Genomic DNA, 24262 nt, shown 5'->3' with positions numbered 1-24262 from the left:
AAAAAAAAAGAATAAATGGATGGATTTTTCCTCACTACAACAAAATACTTCCTTTAACTCATTTAACATTTCTTCTTTTTAACCCATTATTGACCAGGGGATTTTTGTAGAAACTAACGCCTGTGGCCTTAATACATTTCTGGTCAAAAATGTGTTAACTGGAGTAAATTCCTAGAGAGAGATTCTTAAACGGTATGAATATTCTTATGGTTCTTGATACAATATCTAAATTGTTTTTTGCAAAGGGACTATATTTATAATCCCACCACCAATATCTGATTAACCATTTCTCCATAAACTCACTGACTCTAGGTGTTGTTTTTAAATTATCCCTTAATTTAAATAGAGTAGATAATACTTGAACTCTCAACCTTAAATATATTTTCCTATTCTATTTCATCTTTTGAGAATTACCTGTTCCTATCCTTTGGCCATTTTATTCTATTTTGGTCCTGAAATTTGTTTGTTTAATGTATTTGAATCTGATTTTATGTTTAGAGAAGATTAGATACTAACCTTTTCATACTGATCTAAACACTTCTGTTCCATTGTTAGAGCTGTTATCTATGCTTTTGATATATTTCAAGGATTATACTTTTATAATCACGTACATTTTTTTCCTTGGTCCTGACTTTTATATTTAAATACTACCATAGCACTTGGACGAAGACAGGGTCGCCGCTGCAGCGGAGCCTCGGGCCACCCACTCCTGCTCCTAACTTACCGCTGTTCGCTCTCGCCAAGGAACAAGTCAGTCAGGAAGCTGTGCCACAGCCATCCATGGCTTTTAAAGATACCGGAAAGACTCCAGTGGAGCCCGAGGTGGCGATTCACCGCATTAGAATCACCCTCACCAGCCACAACGTGAAGTCTTTGGAGAAGGGATGTGCTGACCTGATCAGAGGTGCGAAGGAAAAGAATCTCAAAGCGAAAAGGACCAGTTCAGATGTCTACCAAGACTCTGAGAATAACTACAAGGAAAACTCCTTGTCGTGACGGTTCTAAGACTTGGGATTTTTTCCAGATGAGGATCCACAAGGGACTCATTGACCTGCACAGTCCTTCTGAGATTGTCAAGCAGATCACTTCCATCAGTATTGAGCCAGGAGTCGAGGCTGAAGTCACCAGTGCAGATGCTTAAATCAACATTTTTAATAAATTGATAATCAGTTGTTAAAAAAAAAATACTACCATAATCATTAGTGCTACCCATCAAATAGTTCCAGTTCTTTTCCCAAGCACATGGTAGTTTTGTACGTCCTTGGCCCCTGGAAAATTAAGTAAGTCCAAGTGATTGACTTTTTTCTTTTAACCAAGAGAATATGAATAAAAGAGACATGTTGCTGTCAGAGAATAGGTTTTAAGAGCCAGTATGCAATTCCTCACTCTCACTTCTCGTCGGCCATGGAAACTGGCAATGTTCCAGAGAGCAGATAATCAATCAGTCTGGGTCCCAGAGCAGCCATAATGCATGTGTAGCAAACCACTGACACGTATGCCACTAAGAGAGTTGCTACTGCAGCAAGACCTAGCTTATCCTGACTACTATAACTCTGAGAGTTATTCTAGTAAGTAGTATGCAGACGGGGACCTATATAAATCATTTTCATTGCATTTTGGAGCTGGTTATAAGTAGTATATGGGAGTACTACTAATGTCCAGATTTACCTTGTATCTAGCCACATTGTTAAAATTATAATCTCTAATTTTTTATGATCTCTTTGAATAGTCTAAAAATACAATCAAATCTGAAAATAAGTGTTGTCTTTCCTTTCATGGCATTGGCAGAAACATCAAATGCAATTTTACAAAAAAATAATGACAGTACATCCTTATTTCCTTATTTTTTTTCCATTTTAAACAGGCAATGCCCTTACTGTTTCTCCATCATTTATAAAGTTGTTAAGTCATCCTTATTCAAATCCATTCCAGAGAATGAATAACATTGCATTTAGATACAAATGTCCACTTGACCACCTTTTTCTGTCTTGCCTCTACAATATCCTCTTAAAAGGTCTGCCTACACTGCTGTTCCAATCACTCCCCTGCTTAAAATCCTTAAAATCGTGCATATTGAGTAAATGAAGAACATTTCAGCAGTCATACAAAATCGCATGGTCTGGCCCCACCTTACTTTTTCCAGCTTTAATATTCATCATTTCCTTCCAAGCATCATACATGTTTATTTATACCAGCCATTCCAAGTACAGTCATGTACTTTAAAAACCTCAGTACCATGTTGCTCATGTTAGCTATTCTACTCAGAAGGCACACCCCATCTCAGGTTTGAAAGACTTTTACTAATTCTTTAATTCACACTTCAAAAGTCACCATAGTCTTCCTTGTTTCCTTCAGGTAGAGTCAACTGTCCTGTTATCTGTATTCTCACTACTACGCAAACAAATTATTATAGTACTGTGTGATGGGATATGTGTTAGTTCCCTATTGATCCTGTAATAGATTTCTACAAGATTAGTGCCTTAAAAGGACACATATTTATTACATTATAGTTCTGGAGATCGGAAGATCAAAATCAAACATCAATATCACAAAGGGTCAGCAGAGCCATGCTCTCTAAAGAGGCTCTAGGGGAGAAGCTATTCCTTGCCTCTTCTAGCTCTGGTGGCTTCCGGCATACCTTGGCTTCTGGTGACATCAGTCCAATATTTGAGGCCAGCATCTTCAAATCTCCCTGGTCTGCTTCTTAAGGGCTATTCCTTCTGTATGTGTGTTCAAATCTCTGTCTGCCTCCCTCTTATAAGGATACGTGTAATTGCAATTAGGGTCCACCTGGATATCCAGAGTGACCTCCCCCATCACAAGACCCTTAATTTAATCATCCCTGTAAAGATTCTTTTTCCCTTATAAGGTAACACTTACAGGACAAGTTCCAGGGTTTAAGATTTGATATTTTTGGGAAGCCATTATTCTGCTTACCAGAAGATGGGAATAAAGGTGGAAAAGTGAGAAGTAAAGAGGCAAAGTTAATATTACATAGGCTAGGTGCTGTTTGTAGTTTTCTCTCAGCTATCAAACATCCTCAGTCATTGGCAGTATCTACTGTTGCCTCTCTCATGTGGGGCATTTTGAGAATTCTGCAATACTCTCTCCTTGACCAAACTGCAGTCAGACTCCTCTGATCATTCTTCTCAAATGGGCCTTGACCTTGCCTCCCATCCTTACTGGGACTGCATAGTCCAGCTTTAGCAAGAATCCTGCTAAGTCAGTTTACAGAATTTCCTGTCCTTGCTATCTGATCACCCTGGCTTGCCCTCAGCAAGAATCCTGTTAAGTTGGTTTAGCAAGAATCTCCCTATCCTTGATGTCTCCTCTTAGTATTTTCCCTCCACTGATCACCCCCACCTCATTCTGCCTGTTGGCTATAAATTTCCAATTGTCCTTGCTGTACTCAGAACTGAGCCCAGTTGTATACTGAGGGGCTCCTTTCCCCTATTGCAATGGTTCCTGGATGAAATCCATTTTTACCATTTTAACTACTGTCATCTCTGGTTTTCTTTGACAGAATCTGCCTCTGTAACATTCTCTGGCGCAGAAGAGACATTCTTCAGCTTACCTCTAAAAAGTCCTCAGCTCCTATGTCACTGGTATAACTTTGAGGTTGCTTCTGCCCAGCAGGCAATTCTCTTTGGTAAGTTTCTTTCAAGATGGCTGTAGCCTGTCTAGCCTCTAAAGTGTTTGGTTGGCCCAAAGGAAACACCTTTAATTCAACATCACTGGACACACAGAGGAAGTTGTGTGTCCTGGCTCTTCCACTGTACGGCTATTTTATATATCGCTTACCTTTACACCTCCCCAGTAAAGCAGCAGCTGCCCCCAGTCTCTGGGCCATCAGTAATTCCAGGGGACCCAAATCACACTTTTCCAAGAATTCTCTAACACTCCACTCAGACAGCATCCTAGGGAGGCCTAACTATTTTCCACAACCCAGCAGACATTCAGCCAGAGAAGTATTTTTCCTCCTGAAAAGTTCTCCAATCTTTCAGAGAAATTGTTTGCAACCCACATGGAAGACAATATAAACACTACAGCACTCCCTCTTGGGTTGATAACTCTTCCAAGAATCCTTTGCTCCCACTTAAGTCTCTCTTTATCTTGTACCGACTAGAGGTAATAGAGTTCCAGTACAAATCACAGCCACTTTCCAGCAGGTTCAGCACCTCTGCTTATACTGCAGGGCTCCTTTGTCAACTACTGTCCTCAATTTTGAGCTCCAAGAAAAATGCTTAGGTGACAAGAAAAAAATCCCACTTTACATCCTATTATACAAAACTGTATCTTAAAATACTTAGTATTTTTCACTTAACATTATGTTTTTGGGGATTTACCTGTGCTGAAACATGTAGTTCTTGTTTATTTAATGAAATTATTAGACAGTATTCCATTACATGAATAAACCACATACAGTCCCCTACTAAGAGACTTTTTTGCTACTATAAATCATACTGCAATGAACAATCTTATACAGGTCTCATCTGTAAAAGTTCCTCTAGGGTAAGCACCTAGTATTGGAACTTCTGGATTAAGAGATTTTGAGTATCTTCTACTTTACTGTCATTAAAATACTTTCCACGGTGGCAGTACCAACTTATACTCTCACTAGCAATGTATGAGTTTTTCACTATACTTAGATTTACCAGACTTAATTTTGGAGGAATCTGGTGGGTACTAAATTATATCTTGTTTTGACCTGCATTTCCCAGAAGCAAATTGAAAAAAGTTAATTTAGGTAGATCAACTATATCAATGCTGCTGAAAAGTCAACAAGGATGAGGACCACAAGTTAACCACTGGATACAGCAATATAGATTTCGTGTTGCTTTGCCAAGGTAGAAGCACATGCCAGACTAGAACTGATTAAAGGAAAGATGGAAGGAAAGAAACTGGGAACAGCAAGTACAGGCAAATCTCTTGAGGAGTTTTGATACAAAGAGCAAAGAAATAGGGCAGTAGGCAGAAGAGAAGTGCAATCGAGGAAAACATGGTGTGGGTTTTGAGATTTTTTTTTCAGGATGGGAGAAATGACTGATAGTAGAAATGATCTGGTAGAGTCAAAAATTGATGAGGTAGAAGTGTGAGTAGAGAACTGCTGGAGAGATGCCTTCAGTGGGCATGAGAGGACAGAAATTAAGCATAATCAAACATAAACAGTATTTTTATGCTAAAAAACACAGAACACTGATGAAAGAAATCAAAGAAGATCTAAATAAATAGACAGACATACCATATTTATGGATTAGAAGAATAAAAATGGTTAAGATGTCAATTCTCCCCACATTGACAGATGAGTTTAATGCCATTCCTATCAAAATCCCAGCGAGACTTTTTCTGTATATAGACAAGGTTATTCTAAACTACATAATGATCAAGGGATCAATCCAAGAAGATATAAAAATTGTAAGTATTTATGCACCCAACACAGGAGCACATAAGGCAAATGCTAACAACCATGAAAGGGGAAATTGACATTAACACAATAATAGTGGGGGACTTTAACACCCCACTTACACCAATGGACAGATCATCCAAACAGAAAATAAATGAAGAAACACAAGATTTAAATGACACAATGGACCAGATATATTTAATTGATATTTATAGGACATTCCATCTGAAAGTAGCAGAATACACTTCCTTCTCAAGTCCACACAGAACACTCTCCAGGATAGATCACATCTTGGGTCACAAATCAAGCCTCGGAAAATTCAAGAAGACTGAAATCATATCAAGCATCTTTTCTGAGATTATAATCGCTATGAGATTAGAAATCAATTACAGGGGGAAAAAACTGTAAAAAACACAAATACATGGAGGCTAAACAGGGTGCTACTAAATAATCAAGAGATCACTGAAGAAATCAAAAAACACAGAAAAATGACAAAAATACAAAATGACCCACAACCTATGGGATGCAGCAGAAGCAGTTTTAAGAGGGAAGTTTATAGCAATTCGATCCCACCTCAAGAAACAAGAAAAATCTCAAATTAACAATCTAATCTTACACCTAAAGCAAACAGAGAAAGAAGAACAAAGAAAACCCAAAGTCAGTAGTAGGAAAGAAATCATAAAGATCAGAGCAGAAGTAAGTGAAATAGAAACGAAGAAAACAATAGCAAAGATCAATAAAAGTAAAAGTTAGTTCTTTGAGAAGATAAACAAAATCGATAAACCCTTAGCTAGAATTAACAAGAAAAAAAGGGAGAGGACGCAAATCAGTAAAATTAGAAATGAAAAAGGAGAGATCACAACTGACACCACAGAGATACAACGGATTATAAGAGACTACTACAAGCAACTATATGCCAATAAAATGGACAACCTCGAAGAAATGTGCAAATTCTTGGAAAGGTACAATTTTCCAAGAATTAGAATATATAAACAGACCTGTCACAAGGAATGAAATAGAAACTGTAATTAAAAATCTTCCAACAAACAAAAGTCCAGAACCAGATGGCTTCACAGGCAAATTCTATCAAACATTTAGAGAAGAGCTAACACTATCCTCCTCAAACTCTTCCAAAAAATTACAGAGGGAGAAACACTCCCGAATTCGTTCTTCGAGGCCACCATCACCCTGATACCAAAACCAGACAAAGATATCACAAAAAAAGAAAATTACAGGGGACGGGTGGGGGCTGGGAGCTGAGGCTCGGGCTTTGGAGTTTAGATCCCAGGGAGAGGACTGGAGTTGGCCGCGTAAACACAGCCTTAAGGGATTAGTGCACCACTGCTGGCTAGCCGGGAGGGAGTCGGGAAACGTCTGGAGATGCCGAAGAGACAAGAGACTTTTTCTTGCCGCTTTGTTTCCTGGTGTGAGAGGAGAGGGGATTAAGAGCACTGCTTAAAGGAGCTCCAGAGACCGGCTCGAGCCGCGGCTATCAGTGCTGACCCTAGAGACGGGCATGAGACGCTAAGGCTGCTGCTACCGCCACCAAGAAGCCTGTGTGCGAGCACAGGTCACTATCCCCACGTCCCCTCCCCGGAGCCTGTGCAGCCCGCCACTGCCAGGGTCCCGTGATCCAGGGAAAACTTCCCCGGGAGAATGCACGGCGCACCTCAGGCTGGTGCAATGTCACGCTGGCCTCTGCAGCCGCAGGCTCGCCCCGCACTCCGTGCCCCTCCCTCCCCCCGGCCTGAGTGAGCCAGAGCCCCCGAATCAGCGGCTCCTTTAACCCTGTCCTGTCTGAGTGAAGAACAGACACCCTCAGGCGACCTACACGCAGAGGCAGGGCCAAATCTAAAGCTGAGCCCCGGGAGCTGTGGGAACAAAGAAGAGAAAGGGAAATCTCTCCCAGCAGCCTCAGGACCAGCGGATTAAAGCTCCACAATCAACTTGAGGTACCCTGCATCTGTGGAATACCTGAATGGACAACAAATTATCCCAAGTTAAGGAGGTGGACTTTGGTAGCAAGATAGATTATTTTTTCCCCTTTTCCTCTTTTTGTGAGTGTGTATGTGTATGCTTCTGTGTGAGATCTTGTCTGTATAGCTTTGCTTTCACCATTTGTCCTAGGGTTCTGTTCGTCCGTTTTTTTTTTTTGTTTTTTAACTTTTTAAAATTTTTTTCTTAATAATTATTTTTTATTTTAATAACTTTATTTTATTTTTATCCTTTTTCTTTCTTTCCTTTTTTCCTTCTTCCTTCCTTCCTTTCCTTCCCTCCCTCCCTACCTGCCTCCCCCCACCCCTCTCTCTCTTTCTTTCTTTATATTTTTTCTCCCTTTTATTCTGAGCCATGTGGAGGACAGTCTCCTGGTCTTCCAGCCAGGAGTCAGGGCTGTGCAACTAAGGTGAGAGCCAACTTCAGGACACTGGTCCACAAGAGACGCCCCAGCTCCACGTAATATCAAACGGCAAAAATCTCCCAGAGATCTCCATCTCAACACCAAGACCCAGCTTCACTCAACAACCAGCAAGCTACAGTGCTAGATACCCTATACCAAACAACTAGCAAGAAAGGTACACAGCCCCATCCATTAGCAGAGAGGCTGCCTAAATGATAATAAGGCCACAGACACCCCAAAACACACCATCAGACGTACACCTGCCCACCAGAAAGACAAGATCCAGCCTCATTCACCAGAACACAGGCACTAGTCCCCACCAGGAAGCCTACACAACCCACTGAACCAACCTTAGCCACTGGGGACAGACACCAAAAACAACGGGAACTACGAACTGCAGCCTGCAAAAAGGAGACCCCAAACACAGTAAGATAAGCAAAATGAAAAGACAGAAAAACACACAGCAGATAAAGGAGCAAGTTAAAACCCACCAGGCCTAACAAATGAAGAGGAAACAGACAGTCTACCTGAAAGAGAATTCAGAATAATGATAGTAAAGATGATCCAAAATCTTGGAAATAGAATAGAGAAAATGCAAGAAACATTTAACAAGGACCTAGAAGAACTAAAGAGGAAAGAAGTAATGATGAACAACACAATAAATGAAATTAAAAATACTCTAGAAGGGATCAATAGCAGAATAACTGAGGCAGAAGAACGGATAAGTGACCTGGAAGATAAAATAGTGGAAATAATTACTGAACAGCAGAATAAAGAAAAAAGAATGAAAAGAACTAAGGACAGTCTCAGAGACCTCTGGGACAACATTAAACGCACCAACATTCGAATTATAGGGGTCCCAGAAGAAGAAGAGAAAAAGAAAGGGACTGAGAAAATATTTGAAGAGATTATAGTTGAAAACTTCCCTAATATGAGAAAGGAAATAGTTAATAAAGTCCAGGAAGCATAAGAGTCCCATACAGGATAAATCCAAGGAGAAACATGCCAAGACACATATTAATCAAACTATCAAAAATTAAATACAAAGAAAACATATTAAAAGCAGCAAGGGAAAACAAACAAATAACACACAAGGGAATCCCCATAAGGTTACCAGCTGATCTTTCAGCAGAAACACTGCAAGCCAGAAGGCAGTGTCAGGACATATTGAAAGTGATGAAGGAGAAAAACCTACAACCAAGATTACTCTACCCAGCAGGGATCTCATTCAGATTTGATGGAGAAATTAAAACCTTTACAAACAAGGAAAAGCTGGGAGTTCAGCACCACCAAACCAGCTTTACAATAAATGCTAAAGGAACTTCTCTAGGCAAGAAACACAAGAGAAGGAAAAGACCTACAATAACAAACCCCAAACAATTAAGAAAATGGGAATAGGAACATACATATCGATAATTACCTTAAATGTAAATGGATTAAATGCTCCCCCCAAAAGACACAGACTGGCTGAATGTATACAAAAACAAGATCCATATGCTGTCTACAAGAGACCCACTTCAGACCTAGGGACACATACAGACTGAAAGTGAGGGGATGGAAAAAGATATTCCATGCAAATGAAAATCAAAAGAAAGCTGGAGTAGCAATTCTCATATCAGACAAAACAGACTTTAAAATAGAGACGATTACAAGAGACAAAGAAGGACACTACGTAATGATCAAGAGATTGATCCAAGAAGAAGATATAACAACTGTAAATATTTATGCACCCAACATAAGAGCACCTCAATACATAAGGCAAATGCTAACAGCCATAAAAGGGGAACTCGACAGTAACACGATCATAGTACGGGACTTTAACACCTCACTTTCACCAATGGACAAATCATCCAAAATGAAAATAAATAAGGAAACACAAGCTTTAAATAATACATTAAACAAGATAAACTTAATTGATATTTATAGGATATTCCATCCAAAAACAACAGAATACACATTTTTCTCAAGTGCTCATGGAACATTCTCCAGGATAGATCATATCTTGGGTCACAAATCTTGCCTCGGTAAATTTAAGAAAATTGAAATTGTATCAAGTATCTTTTCCGACCACAACACTATGAGACTAGATATCAATTACAGGAAAAGATCTGTAAAAAATGCAAACACATGGAGGCTAAACAATACACTACTTAATAATGAAGTGATCACTGAAGAAATCAAAGAGGAAATCAAAAAATACCTAGAAACAAATAACAAATGAGACACGACGACCCAAAACCTATAGGATGCAGCAAAAGCAGTTCTAAGAGGGAAGTTTATAGGAATACAATCCTACCTTAAGAAACAAGAAACATCTCAAATAAACAACCTAACCTTGCACCGAAAGCAATTAGAGAAAGAAGAACAAAAAAACCCCAAAGTTAGCAGAAGGAAACATATCATACACATCAGAATAGAAATAAGTGAAAAAGAAATGAAGGAAACGATAGCAAAGATCAATAAAACTAAAAGCTGGTTCTTTGAGAAGATAAACAAAATTGATAAACCATTAGCCAGACTCATCAAGAAAAAAAGGGAGAAGACTCAAATCAATAGAATTAGAAATGAAAAAGGAGAAGTAACAACTGACACTGCAGAAATACAAAGGATCATGAGAGATTACTACAAGCAACCCTATGCCAATAAAATGGACAACCTGGAAGAAATCAACAAATTCTTAGAAATGCACAACCTGCCAAGATTGAACCAGGAAGAAATAGAAAATATGAACAGACCAATCACAGGCACTGAAAATGAAACTGTGATTAAAAATCTTCCAACAAACAAAAACCCAGGACCACATGGCTTCACAGGCGAATTCTATCAAACACTTAGAGAAGAGCTAACACCTATCCTTCTCAAACTCTTCCAAAATATAGCAGAGGGAGGAACACTCCCAAACTCATTCTACGAGGCCACCATCACCCTAATACCAAAACCAGAAAAAGAAGTCACAAAGAAAGAAAACTAGAGGCCAATATCACTGATGAATATAGATGCAAAAATCCTCAACCAAATACTAGCAAACAGAATCCAACAGCACACTAAAAGGCTCATACACCATGATCAAGTGGGGTTTATTCCAGGAATGCAAGGATTCTTCAATATACGCAAATAAATCAAAGTGATACACTATGCTAACAAACTGAAGGAGAAAAACCATATGATCATCTCAATAGATGCAGAAAAAGCTTTCGACAAAATTCAACACCCATTATGATAAAAACCCTGCAGAAAGTAGGCATAGAGGGAACTTTCCGCAACATAATATAGGCCATATATGACAAACCCACAGCCAACATCGTCCTCAATGGTGAAAAACTGAAACCATTCCCACTAAGATCAGGAACAAGACAAGGTTCTCCACTCTCACCACTCTTATTCAACACAGTTTTGGAAGTTTTAGCCACAGCAATCAGAGAAGAAAAAGAAATAACAGGAATCCAAATCGGAAAAGAAGTAAAACTGTCACTGTGTGCAGATGACATGATACTATACATAGAGAATCCTAAAGATGCTACCAGAAAACTACTAGAGCTAATCCATGAATTTGGTAAAGTAGCAGGATACAAAATTAATGCACAGAAATCTCTGGCATTCTTACACACTAGTGATGAAAATTCTGAAAGACAAATTAAGAAAACACTCCCATTTACCATTGCAACAAGAAGAATAAAGTATCTAGGAATAAACCTACCTAAGGAGACAAGAGACCAGTATGCAGAAAATTATGACACTGATGAAAGAAATGAATGATGATACAAATAGATGGAGAGATATACCATGTTCTTGGATTGGAAGAATCAACATTGTGATAATGACTCTACTACCCAAAGCAATCTACAGATTCAATGCAATCCCTATCAAACTACCACTGGCATTTTTCACAGAACAAGAACAAAAAATTACACAATTTGTATGGAAACACAAAAGACCCCGAATAACCAAAGCAATTTTGAGAACGAAAAATGGAGCTGGAGGAATCAGGCTCCCTGACTTCAGACTCTACTACGAAGCTACAGTAATCAAGACAGTATGGTACTGGCACAAAAACAGATATATAGATCAATGGAACACGACAGAAAGCCCAGATATAAACCCATGCACGTATGGTCCCCTTATCTTTGATAAAGGAGGCAGGAATATACAGTGGAAAAAAGACAGCCTCTTCAATAAGTCGACAGGTACATGAACACTCCCTAACACCATACATAAAAATAAGCTCAAAATGGATTAAAGACCTAAATGTAAGGACAGACACTATCAAACTCTTAGAGGAAAACATAAGCAGAACACTCTATGACGTAAATCACAGCAAGATCCTTTTGGACCCACCTCCTACAGAAATGGAAATAAAAACAAAAATAAACAAATGGGAACTAATGAAACTTCAAAGCTTTTTCACAGCAAAGGAAACCATAAACAAGACCAAAAGACAACTGTCAGAATGGGAGAAAATATTTGCAAATGAAGCAACTGACAAAGGATTAATTTCCAAAATTTACAAGCAGCTCATGCAGCTCAGTAACAAAAAAACAAACAACTCAATCCAAAAATGGGCAGAAGACCTAAATAGACATTTCTCCAAAGAAGATATACAGACTGCCAACAAACACATGAAAGAATGCTCAACATCATTAATTATTAGAGAAATGCAAATCAAAACTACAATGAGATATCATCTCACACCAGTCAGAATGGGCATCATCAAAAAATCTAGAAACAATAAACGCTGGAGAAGGTGTGGAGAAAAGGGAACACTCTTGCACTGTTGGTGGGAATGTGAATTGGTACAGCCACTATGGAGAACAGTATGGAGGTTCCTTAAAAAACTACAAATAGGACTACCATATGAACCAGCAATCCCAATACTGGGCATGCACCCTGAGAAAACCATAATTCAAAAAGAGTCATGTACCAAAATGTTCATTGCAGCTCTATTTACAATAGCCCGGAGATGGAAACAACCTAAGTGCCCATCATCAGATGAATGGATAAAGAAGATGTGGCACATATATACAATGGAATATTACTCAGCCATAAAAAGAAACGAAATTGAGCTATTTGTAATGAGGTAGATAGACCTAGAGTCTGTCATACAGAGTAAAGTAAGTCAGAAAGAGAAAGAAAAATACCATATGCTAACACATATATATGGAATTTAAGAAAAAAAAAATCTCATGAAGAACCTAGGGGTAAGACAGGAATAAAGACACAGACCTACTAGAGAACGGACTTGAGGATATAGGGAGGGGGAAGGGTGAGCTGTGACAAAGCGAGAAAGAGGCATGGACATATATACACTACCAAATGTAAGGTAGATAGCTAATGGGAAGCAGCCGCATAGCACAAGGAGATCGCTCTGTGCTTTGTGACCACCTGGAGGGGTGGGATAGGGAGGGTGGGAGGGAGGGAGACCCAAGAGGGAAGAGATATGGGAACATATGTATATGTATAACTGATTCACTTTGTTATAAAGCAGAAACTAACACACCATTGTGAAGCAATTATACCCCAATAAAGATGTTAAAAAAAAAAAAAGACCACGAGACAACCCTCAGAATGGGAGAAAATATTTGCAAATGAAGCAACTGACAAAGGATTAATCTCCAAAATTTACAAGCAGCTCATGCAGCTCAATAACAAAAAAACAAACAACCCAATCCAAAAATGGGCTGAAGACCTAAATAGACATTTCTCCAAAGAAGATATACAGATTGCCAACAAACAAATGAAAGAATGCTCAACATCATTAATCATTAGAGAAATGCAAATCAAAACTACAATGAGATATCATCTCACACCGGTCAGAATGGCCATCATCAAAAAATCTAGAAACAATAAATGTTGGAGAGGGTGTGGAGAAAAGGGAACACTCTTGCACTGTTGGTGGGAATGTAAATTGATACAGCAACTATGAAGAACAGTATGGAGGTTCCTTAAAAAACTACAAATAGAACTACCATACAACCCAGCAATACCACTACTGGGCATATACCCTGAGAAAACCATAATTCAAAAAGAGTCATGTACCAAAATGTTCATTGCAGCTCTATTTACAATAGCCCGAAGATGGAAACAACCTAAGTGCCCATCATCGGATGAATGGATAAAGAAGATGTGGCACATATATACAATGGAATATTACTCAGCCAGAAAAAGAAAGGAAATTGAGTTATTTGTAGTGAGGTGGATGGACCTGGGGTCTGTCATACAGAGTGAAGTAAGTCAGAAAGAGAAAAACAAATACCGTATGCTAACACATACATATGGAATCTAAGAAAAAAAAAAAAAGGTCATGAAGAACCTAGGGTTAAGACAGGAATAAAGATACAGACCTAAAAAAAAAAAAAAAAAAAGATACAGACCTACTAGAGCATGGACTTGAGGATATGGGGAGGGGGAAGGGTAAGCTGTGACAAAGTGAAAGAGTGGCATGGACATATATACACTACCAAACATAAAATAGATAGCTAGTGGGAAGTAGCCACATAGCACAGGGAGATCAGCTAGGTGGTTTGTGACCACCTAGAGGGGTGGGATAGGGAGGGTGGGAGGGAGGGAGATGCAAGAGGGAAGAGATATGGGAACATATGTATAACTGATTCACTTTGTTATAAAGCAGAAACTAACACACCATTGTAAAGCAATTATACTCCAAAAAAGATTTTAAAAAAAAAAAATTAAAGACTGATATCAATGATGAACATAGACCCAAAATTCCTCAACAAAATACAAGCAAACAGAATCCAACAACACATTGAAAAGATTATACACCATGATCAAGTGGGATTTGTCCCAGGAATGGATGGATTCTTCAGTATACACAAATCAATTAATGTGATACACCACATTAACAAATTGAAGAATAAAAACCATATGATCATCTCAATAGATGCAGAAAAAGCTTCTGACAAATTCAACACCCATTTATGATAAAAACTCTCCAGAAAGTGGGCATAGAGGGAACCTACCTCAACATAATAAAGGCCATACATGACAAACCCACAGCAAACATCATTCTCAATGGTGAAAAAACTGAAAGCATTTCCTCTAAGATCAGGAACAAGACAAGGATGTCCACTCTCGTCACTCTTATTCAACATAGTTTGGAAGTCCTAGCCATGGCAATCAGAGAAGAAAAAAATAAAAGGAATACAAATTGGAAAAGAAGAAGTAAATCTGTCACTGTTTGCAGATGAAATGATACTATACACACATTATCCTAAAGATGCCACCAGAAAACTACTAGAGCTAATCAATGAATCTGGTAAAGTTACAGGATACAAAATTAATGCACAGAAATCTCTTACATTCCTATACACTAACAACGAAAGATCAGAAAGAGAAATTAGGGAAACAATCCCCTTTAACACTGCAACAAAAAGAGTAAAATACCTAGAATAAGCCTACGTAAGGAGGCAAAAGACCTGTACTCCGAAAACTATAAAACCCTGATGAAAGAAGTCAAAGATGACACAAAGAGATGGAAAGATATACCATGTTCTTGGAATGGAAGAATCAATACTGTGAAAATGACTATACTATCCTAAGCAATCTACAGTGTCAATGCAATCCCTATCAAATTGACAATTGCATTCTTCACAGAAGGAGAACAAAAAATTTTACAATTTGTATGGAAACACAAAGGACCCTGAATAGCCAAAGCAATCTTGAGAAAGAAAAATGGAGCTGGAGGAATCAGGCTCCCTGACTTCAAACTATACTACAAAGCTACAATAATCAAGACAGTATGGTACTGGCACAACAACAGCAATATAGATCAATGGTACAGGACAGAAAGCCCAGAGGTAAACCCATGTACATATGGTCACCTAATTTATGACAAAGGAGGCAAGAACATAAAATGGAGAAAAGACAGCCTCTTCAATAAGTGGTGCTGGGAACACTAGACAGCTACATGTAAAAGAATGAAATTAGAACACTCCCTAACACCATACACAAAAATAAACTCAAAATGGATTAAAGACCTAAATGTAAGAATGGATACTATAAAACTCTTAGAGGAAAACATAGGAAAAACACTCTTTGACATAGACCACAGCAAGATCTTTTTGACCCACCTCCTACAGTAATGAAAATAAAAACAAAAATAAACAAATGAAACCCAATGAAACTTAAAAGCTTTTGCACAGCAAAGGAAACCATAAACAAGATGAAAAGACAACCCTCAGAATGGGAGAAAATATTTGCAAACGAAGCAACAGACAAAGGATTAATCTCCAAAATATACAAACAGCTCATGGAGCTCAATGTCAGAAAAAACAACCCAATCAAAAAATGGGCAGGGCTTCCCTGGTGGCACAGTGGTTAAGAATCTGCCTGCCAATGCAGGGGACACAGGTTCAAGCTCTGGTCTGGGAAGATCCCACATGCTGGAGAGCAACTAAGCCCATGCACCACAACTACTGAGCCTGCACTGTAGAGCCTGCAAGCCACAACTACTGAGCCTGTGTGCCACAACTAGTGAAGCCTGTGCTCCTAGAGCCCGAGCTCCACAAGAGAAGCCACCGCAATGAGAAGCCCGCACACTGCAACAAAGAGTAGCCCCCACTCACCATAACTAGAGAAAGCCCGTGCACAGCAACAAAGACGCAATGCAGCCAAAAATAAATTAATAAAATAAATAAATTTATTTTAAAACAAAATGGGTGGAAGACCTAAACAGACATCTCTCCAAGGAGGACAGACAAATGGCAAAGGGGCATATAAATGGATGCTCAACATCACTAATTATTAGAGAAATGGAAATGAAAACTACCATGAGGTATCACCTCACACCAGTCAGAAGGGCCATCATCAAAAGATCTACAAACAATAAATGCTGGTGAGGATGTGAAGAAAAGAGAACCCTCTTGTACTGTTGATGCGGATGTAAATTGATACAGCCACTATGGAGAACAGTATGGAGGTTCCTTAAAAAACTAAAAAGAGAACTACCATATGACCCAGCAATCCCACTACTGGGCATATACCCTGAGAAAACCATAACTCAAAAGGACATATGTACCCCAATGTTCATTGCAGCACTATTTACAATAGCCAGGACATGAAAACAACCTAAATATCCAATGACAGATGAATGGATAAAGAAGATGTGGTACATATATACAATGGAATATTACTCAGCCATAAAAAGAAATGAAATTGGGTCATTTGTAGAGATGTGGATGGACCTAGAGTTTATCATACAGAGTGAAGTAAGCCAGAAAGAGAAAAATAAGTATCATATATTAACACATATATGTGGAGTCTAGAAAAATGGTACAGATGAACCTATTTGCAGGGCAGGAATAGAGACACAGAGGTATAGAACGGACATGTGGACACGGGGAGGAAAGGGAGTGTGGGACGAATTGGGAGATTAGGACTGCATATATACACTACCATGTGTAAAATAGATAGCTAGTGGGAACATGCTATAAAGCACAGGAAGCTCACCTCGGTGCTCTCTGACGACCTAGATGGGTGGGGTGGGGGGTGGGAGGGAGGTCCAAGAGGGAGGGGATATAGGTATACATACAGCTGATTCACTTTATTGTACAGCAAAAACTAACACAACATTGTAAAGCAGTTATACTCCAATAAAAATATTATTTTAAATAAACACTAAAAATAAATAAAATTTATATGCAAAAGCAACTAAAACAGGCAAAATAATTAAAAAAAAAAAAGAATTGTAGGAAGGAGTCTACTCAATTTCAAGACCTATTATATAGCTCCAACAATCAAGATTGTGTCGTACTGGCTGAGAGATAGACACACAGATCAATGAAACAGAAGATAGAACCCAGAAATAAAAACATACAAATATGCTCACCTGATTTTGACAACATGTAAAAGCAATTCAATGGAGGAACGATAAGCTTTTCAACAAATAGTGCTGGAGTAGTTGGACATTTAAAGGGGGAGAAAAAATGAAGTTCAACCTAATTCTCACAATTTATACAAAAAGTAATTCAAAATTGATCCTGAACTTAAACTTAAATGTTACATGTAAAACCATAAACTGTTTAAAAAAGAAAAAGGCAAAAAAACTCTTGGATCTATAGCTAGGCAAAGAGATCTTAAACTTGACATAAAAAGCACAATCCATAAAAGAAAAAATTTATAAACTGAAATTCATCAAAATTTAAATTTATGCTCTGAGAAAGACCCTGTTATGAGGATGAACAGACAAGCTACAGACTGGGAGAAAATATTTGCAAACCACAACAAAAGACTAGTGTCTAGGGTATTAAAAACAAAAACGAAAACAGAAACTTCTCAAAACTCAACAGTAAAATTAACAATCCATTTTTTTAAAGTTGGCAAAAGATACTGTTATGGGCTGAATTGTGTCCCCCCAAATCCATCTGTTGAAGCCCTAACTTCTAGTACCTCAGAACGTGAACGTATTTGGAGCTAGGCCCTTTACAGAGGGAATCAAGTTAAAATGAAGTCATCCGGGTGGGCCCTAATCCAGTGTGACTGGTGTCCTTAGAGGAAGAGAAAATTTGGACACACAGACACTAGAGATGCATATACACAATGGAAAAACCATGTTGAGGACACAGCAAGAGGGCTGCCATCTGTTAAGCAGAGTAAGACCTCAGAAGAAACCAAACCTGCCATCACGTTGTTCTTGGATTCCTAGCCTCCAGAACTGTGAGAAAATAAATTTCCATTATTTAAGCCACTCCATATGTGGTCTTTTGTTATGGCAGCCCTGGCAAACTAATACAGATACAAAGAGACATTTAACCCAGGAGGATATATAGATGGCAAATAAACACATGAAAACAAAGTCAGCATCATTAGCCATTAGGGAAATGTAAATTAATAACACAATGACTTATCATCAGATACCTATTAAAATGGGCTAAGGAGATGCAGAGAGATCAGATTACTCATATACAGCTGGTTGTAAAGTAAAATGTACAGCCACTCCAGAAAACAGCTTGATAGTTTCTTAAAAATATTAACACACAACTATCATATGACCCACTAACTGCACTCCTGGGCATTTATCCTACAGAAACGAAAACTTATGTTTACACAAAGACCTTTACACAAATATTTAAAGCAGCTTTATTTATAATAACCAAGAATCGGAAACAACACAGATGTCCATCAATGGGTAAATAGTTAAATAAACTGTGGTACATCCAACGTACTACCTAGTAATAATAAGGAATGAACTACTGATACATGCTAACACCTGGATGAATCTCCAAAGTATTATGCTGAATGAAAAAAAGCCAGTCCCACAGGGATACACTCAACATGATTCCAGTTAAATAACATTCTTAAAATTACAAAATTATAGAAATGGGAGAATAGATTGGTATGGGTATACAAAGGCAATATGAAAGATCTCTGTGGTGATAGAAATATTCTGTAACTTCACTGATTCAATATCAATCTCCTGGATGTGGTATTATAATTTTGCAAGGTGTTACCATTGGGAAAATATGGGTAAAGGGTACACAGGATCTCTCTGCATTTTTTCTTACAACTACATGAGAATCTACAATTATCTCCATATAAAAGATTTTAATTCAAAGAAAGTCATCAACTTAAACATTTAAAATATGTGCAACTTATAAACACAATATGTCTCAATAAAAATAGTTATGTAGTAAAAAATACTTTTAAAAGACATAAATTTTTTAAAAACTGTCCAGACCAGTGTTATCCCATAACTTTCTGCAATTACTGATATATTCTATATTTCTGTGCTGTCTAAAACAGTAGTCACTAGCCACACATGGCTAATAAACACTTAAAATGTGACTAATATGACTGAAAACTCAATTTTTTATTTTATTCATTTTAATCAATTTAAATTTAAATAGCCACATGTCATTGGTGGCTACAATATTGGACAAGGCAGGTCTAGACATTACAAAGAATGGGAAAGATCATCATACGCTAAGATGAAACTATGGCCAAAGTGTATTCAGAAAAAATGTAAATTGTATAACATTGTATGATACCATTTATGTGACAAAAACAAGGAAATAAATGTATATAAGCGTGTATATGAAATATACATTTATATATGCTTTTACCTTCTACTACATAGCCTTCTGTACTATTTAAATTTTTTTTGACAATAATTCCGTGCTGCTTTCTTTTAAAAGCCAAAAGCCCATGCTGGAATTTAAATTTCTGATACCTTGAAAATTCATATACTATCCAACAATACAAAATAAATCACATGTTAGGATATTTCAGAAAGTTTAAGTTTTTATTTGGTCTGCTAGATTCTAGTTTGTCAATTTTTTTCCCCAAGTGTGGCCTTTTTTTGGACTTAGTAACATACAATTACCCACAGGAAAAAGGAGACAAATAAGGAAAAAACAAGTATAAATAATGGGAACTTATGAAATCAAGTTAATTAACTTCTTACATAAACAGCTGTAAGATCTGGATATTTATATCAAGTGTTCTATCAGAAAGCAAAATTTCCTTAGAAAATAATGTCTACAATTTATTCATGATCATAGTTACAGAATTATGAATGAAGATTAATGAGTATTTATAATCACAGTGAAGGGAGATAAAATCTCCAAGGTAGAAACAGATTTAACAATCTGTTAAAATTCTCTCTCATAACCTTGAACAGCAGAAAGAAAGGAAAGATTATAAAACAGATGATGGCTAACTCTATGTGTCAAGTGCCGTTCTAAACTTTATGTAGAGGCAGGATTCCTCAGAATCAAAGATGCTGTTGATTGTAAGATGCACATAGTACTGTAGTATTTACTACTGAAAAAAATCCGTGCATAAGTGGATCCACACAGTTCAAACATGTGTTGTTCAAGGATCAACTGTACATGACATTATGGTAAAGGGAAAACTATGGAGACAGCAAAAAGATCAGTGGTTGCCAGAGTTAGCAGAGAGGGAGGGATGAGTAGGCGGAACACAAAGGATTTTTAGGGTAGTGAAACTATTCTGTATGATACTGTAATAGTGGATACATGTCATTATATCTTTGTCAAAACCCATATTAAAACCCAAAAGTGAACCCTAAGGTAAAGTACAGACTTTGGGTGATAATGATGTGTCAACACAGGTTCATCAACTGTAAAAAATGTGCCACCTCCGGGGCAAGTTGTTGACACAGAGTATATGGGAATTCTCTGTACTTTCTGCTCAATGTTGCTGTGAACCTCAAACTACTCCAAAAAATAGTCTATTAAAAATATTTTTTCCAATAAATGAGGACTTTTGCCATCACAGCTAACTATTCAATCAACTCTGTATCATCACTATCACAATACAAAATGGGCAACTGGATTCAAGCAGTTTGAACCTGGATTCTAATTCAATTCTGCCACTTACCAAGCAAGTTACTTACCCTCTCTATGCCTCAATCCTCTCATTTGTAAAAAAGGTATTAAGAAAGGTGTGAGAATTAAATGAATGAATATATAAGCAAAACTGTTTAGGACAGTGGCTAGTTCAGTTATAATTCGGTAACTGTTAGCAATTACCATTGTGATTATCCATCAGATTGAGGAGATAACGTGAAAAGCACACAATACAATGCCTCATACCTTAAACGTAAAATTAGCTACTTTCCTCCTCCTTGTGTTAAAAAAAAAAAAAGTAATAAAACTTTTCCCACACATCAAGTGCGTATCAGAGAGGGGAGGATGAAGTATGGTATTATCAGAATCACCTCTGAAAGTTTTTCAAAACATACATACCACAAACCCAAACACTAAATTAGAAACTGTGAGAGGTGTATATGGAAACACGTGTATTCTAACGAAGTTCTCCATAAGGTTCTAATACACACACACACACACACACATTCTTACTTTACCCAACCCATCTACCATGCAAATCTAGTTCTGATGAAGTTATTGCACACCAGTGGTTAATGGGATTTAATGCACTGAAATATCATATATTTTAAAATAAATTTCTTGGAGTTCCTATGTATTATCTAGATCAGGGCTGGCAAATAAGAGTCCACAGTTCAAATCTGGCCCAGCACCTGACTTTACATATAAAGTTTTATTGAAACACAGCACACCCATTCATTTCCATATTGTCTACAGCTGCTTTCATACAACCACCACAGAGCTGAGTAGTTGCTACAGAGACTACATGGCCCACAAACTGGAACATTCTTACTATCTGGCCTTTACAGAGGAAGTTTCCCAATCTTGGTCTAGATTATTCATGCAGCATGCTATTCAGTAGCTCAACTAGAACATTTACTGTTAACAATGAGTGCAGTGTAATTACAGCATCTCAAAGTACGTAAAAAACTAGAAGACTGGAACAAAGCAAACAAACAGTTCTTCACACTAAGAGTACAGAGGACAGAAACAGTTTCCTTGCTAGCATTCCTGCTTTAAGGAAACTGTTCCTCCTCCAACTCCAAGCAAGATGGCTTGGCAAAGTTCAGACCCTCTCCTGTGGTCATAGGAGTGGACACACTGCCTCTTTCCAATGTGGAATAAGGAAAGACAAGCAGTCCCTCTCTAATGGTCAGCTGAGATTTGAGATATCAACGCTGGCATCCACGTCACCACTACACAGAGGAAAGAAGCTACTCTGCATTAGGAGAAAATGAAGCTGAAGGGCAGAGATGAGGAGAGAGACAAGATTGTCTTGGTGACATTCTCAGCTCAGGTTCCAATTATCCTTGAGTCCAACTGCACTCCTGCCATCCTGAGTTTGGGTTATGTGGACCAGTAAATTCCCTTTTTTGCCCAAGTAGATTTTTAAAAGGTTGGTGACATCTGCAATCCAAGGATTCTAACTAACACGACAAGCAACTTCCTCAGCTCACAAAAGGGTTTGTTCATTCATTCATTCGTTCATTTATTTTAATGATAATGGGAACAGTTTTGGTCACCAGTTTTGTTCATCCTTCATTAAATCCTTCATAAATTAACAGAAGTTCATAATACACATACACACACACACACACACACATACATTTTAAAAAACTGAATGAGGGTACAGTAACATCTCAATCAGTAATTAACAGTATTTTTCACTTGATTTTTCCTAGTATAAAACAACTGATAAAAAACACAGGTTATCTGACATATATACAAAGAAACCCCTTCAGGTACATTTAGCCCTATCATTTCCATCTCCTCAACAATAATTATCAGTAATCAGAAAGATAAGCCTAGGACACTATAATATTCTGAGTTATCAAAGAAAGATTCTATCATATTTAGTATGTATTAACCCTAGAAAGTAGAGTAATTCATTTGGAAAATTTTCAACACCATTTGAGACAAAAATCAAAAATATTCTGTTAGCCGTCTATAATTCAGGAAATTAAGTTCTTCATAATATCTCATTTAAAGAAGGCTCAAGTTTCACTCTACTTTTAAATTAGCTGCCTGTAGCTCTATTTTAAGGAGAATTTAACAGAAGATATCATCCTACAAATGGATAATTATTGCACTGGGTGAGAATTTTACTTGCATATTTTATAAATATAATACTGCCTTGAATCAACTTTGTAAATTCCAAAGCTTAAACTATTTGATATTTTATTCTTGAATTACCTATCTGTAATAGAATCTAATCATAAAATAATATTAGAAATAGATGATGCTTTGAAAGAGAATTTCACATAACCCTGATATTGAAATAACATCTTTCTGGATTATGTGGCTGTTAGGAGTTCTGTTAAAATCACACTACATCAAGACACTTTAAATGACTAACCAACCCTAACTACCCTAACACACCCTTAGGATACTCTCTAGAGGAAAGGAGGTCCACAATGCATTTTAAATTTTTAACAAAATACACACACACGTTCATCTATCCTGAGGGATCTGAAGGCCTCCAATTCACCTTTTGTTATTTTACAATGCCTTATTCTGTATTCCTCATTACTCTATGGCCTATCAAAGCATCAAGGCCATACTGAGATGCTCAACAAACACTCCTCATATCAAAGCACACATCTTTAAGAACATTAAATAGTGCAAAAAAGGCTTATAATAAAGAGTACTCTGCCTGTCCTCTCCTCAAACCCCAATTTTCGTTATCTTAGCTACCTAGACAGTTGCCTCAATATCTAATATATGTATACTACTATTGCTTGAGGTATTAATAACTAATCATAACATTAATAGCTAACATGTATTGTGTTACTAAGTGCCAGACACAGAACTTTATATATATTCTCTCATTTCATCATAGGAGCTATTATATTCCCGTTTTAGTCTGGAAAATTGGAACACAGCTCAATAACTTGCCCAGAGTCACAAAGCTAGTAAGTACAAAACTAGGATCTGAACTCAAGCAGCCAAACACCAGCATTCTCACTTTTAACCTGCATCCTCTTATATTTACCCACTCCACAGTCCCCTCTTAATAAATACTTTTGGGATAGGTCTCACAAATTAAATAAAAATAGGGATCGAAACAAAACAAAGATGTCAAAACAGTAAAGTGGCATT

The 24262-nt window shown here is 37.6% G+C and overlaps 1 protein-coding gene and 1 pseudogene across 1 annotated transcript in view; one reads left to right on the top strand and one right to left on the bottom strand.

Moving 5' to 3' along the window:
- Positions 1-24262, bottom strand: part of ZDHHC17 (zinc finger DHHC-type palmitoyltransferase 17) — a 106245-nt gene that overhangs the window by 77606 nt on the left and 4377 nt on the right. The window lies entirely within an intron of this gene.
- LOC137202880 (small ribosomal subunit protein uS10-like) lies at positions 781-1141 on the top strand (annotated as a pseudogene).

The sequence above is a fragment of the Pseudorca crassidens genome, chromosome 11 (genome assembly GCF_039906515.1).
Source record: "Pseudorca crassidens isolate mPseCra1 chromosome 11, mPseCra1.hap1, whole genome shotgun sequence".
Classification (NCBI taxonomy): Eukaryota; Metazoa; Chordata; class Mammalia; order Artiodactyla; family Delphinidae; genus Pseudorca; species Pseudorca crassidens.
The sequence above is the reverse complement of the archived record's forward strand: the minus strand, read 5'-3'. Positions and strand labels throughout refer to the sequence as shown.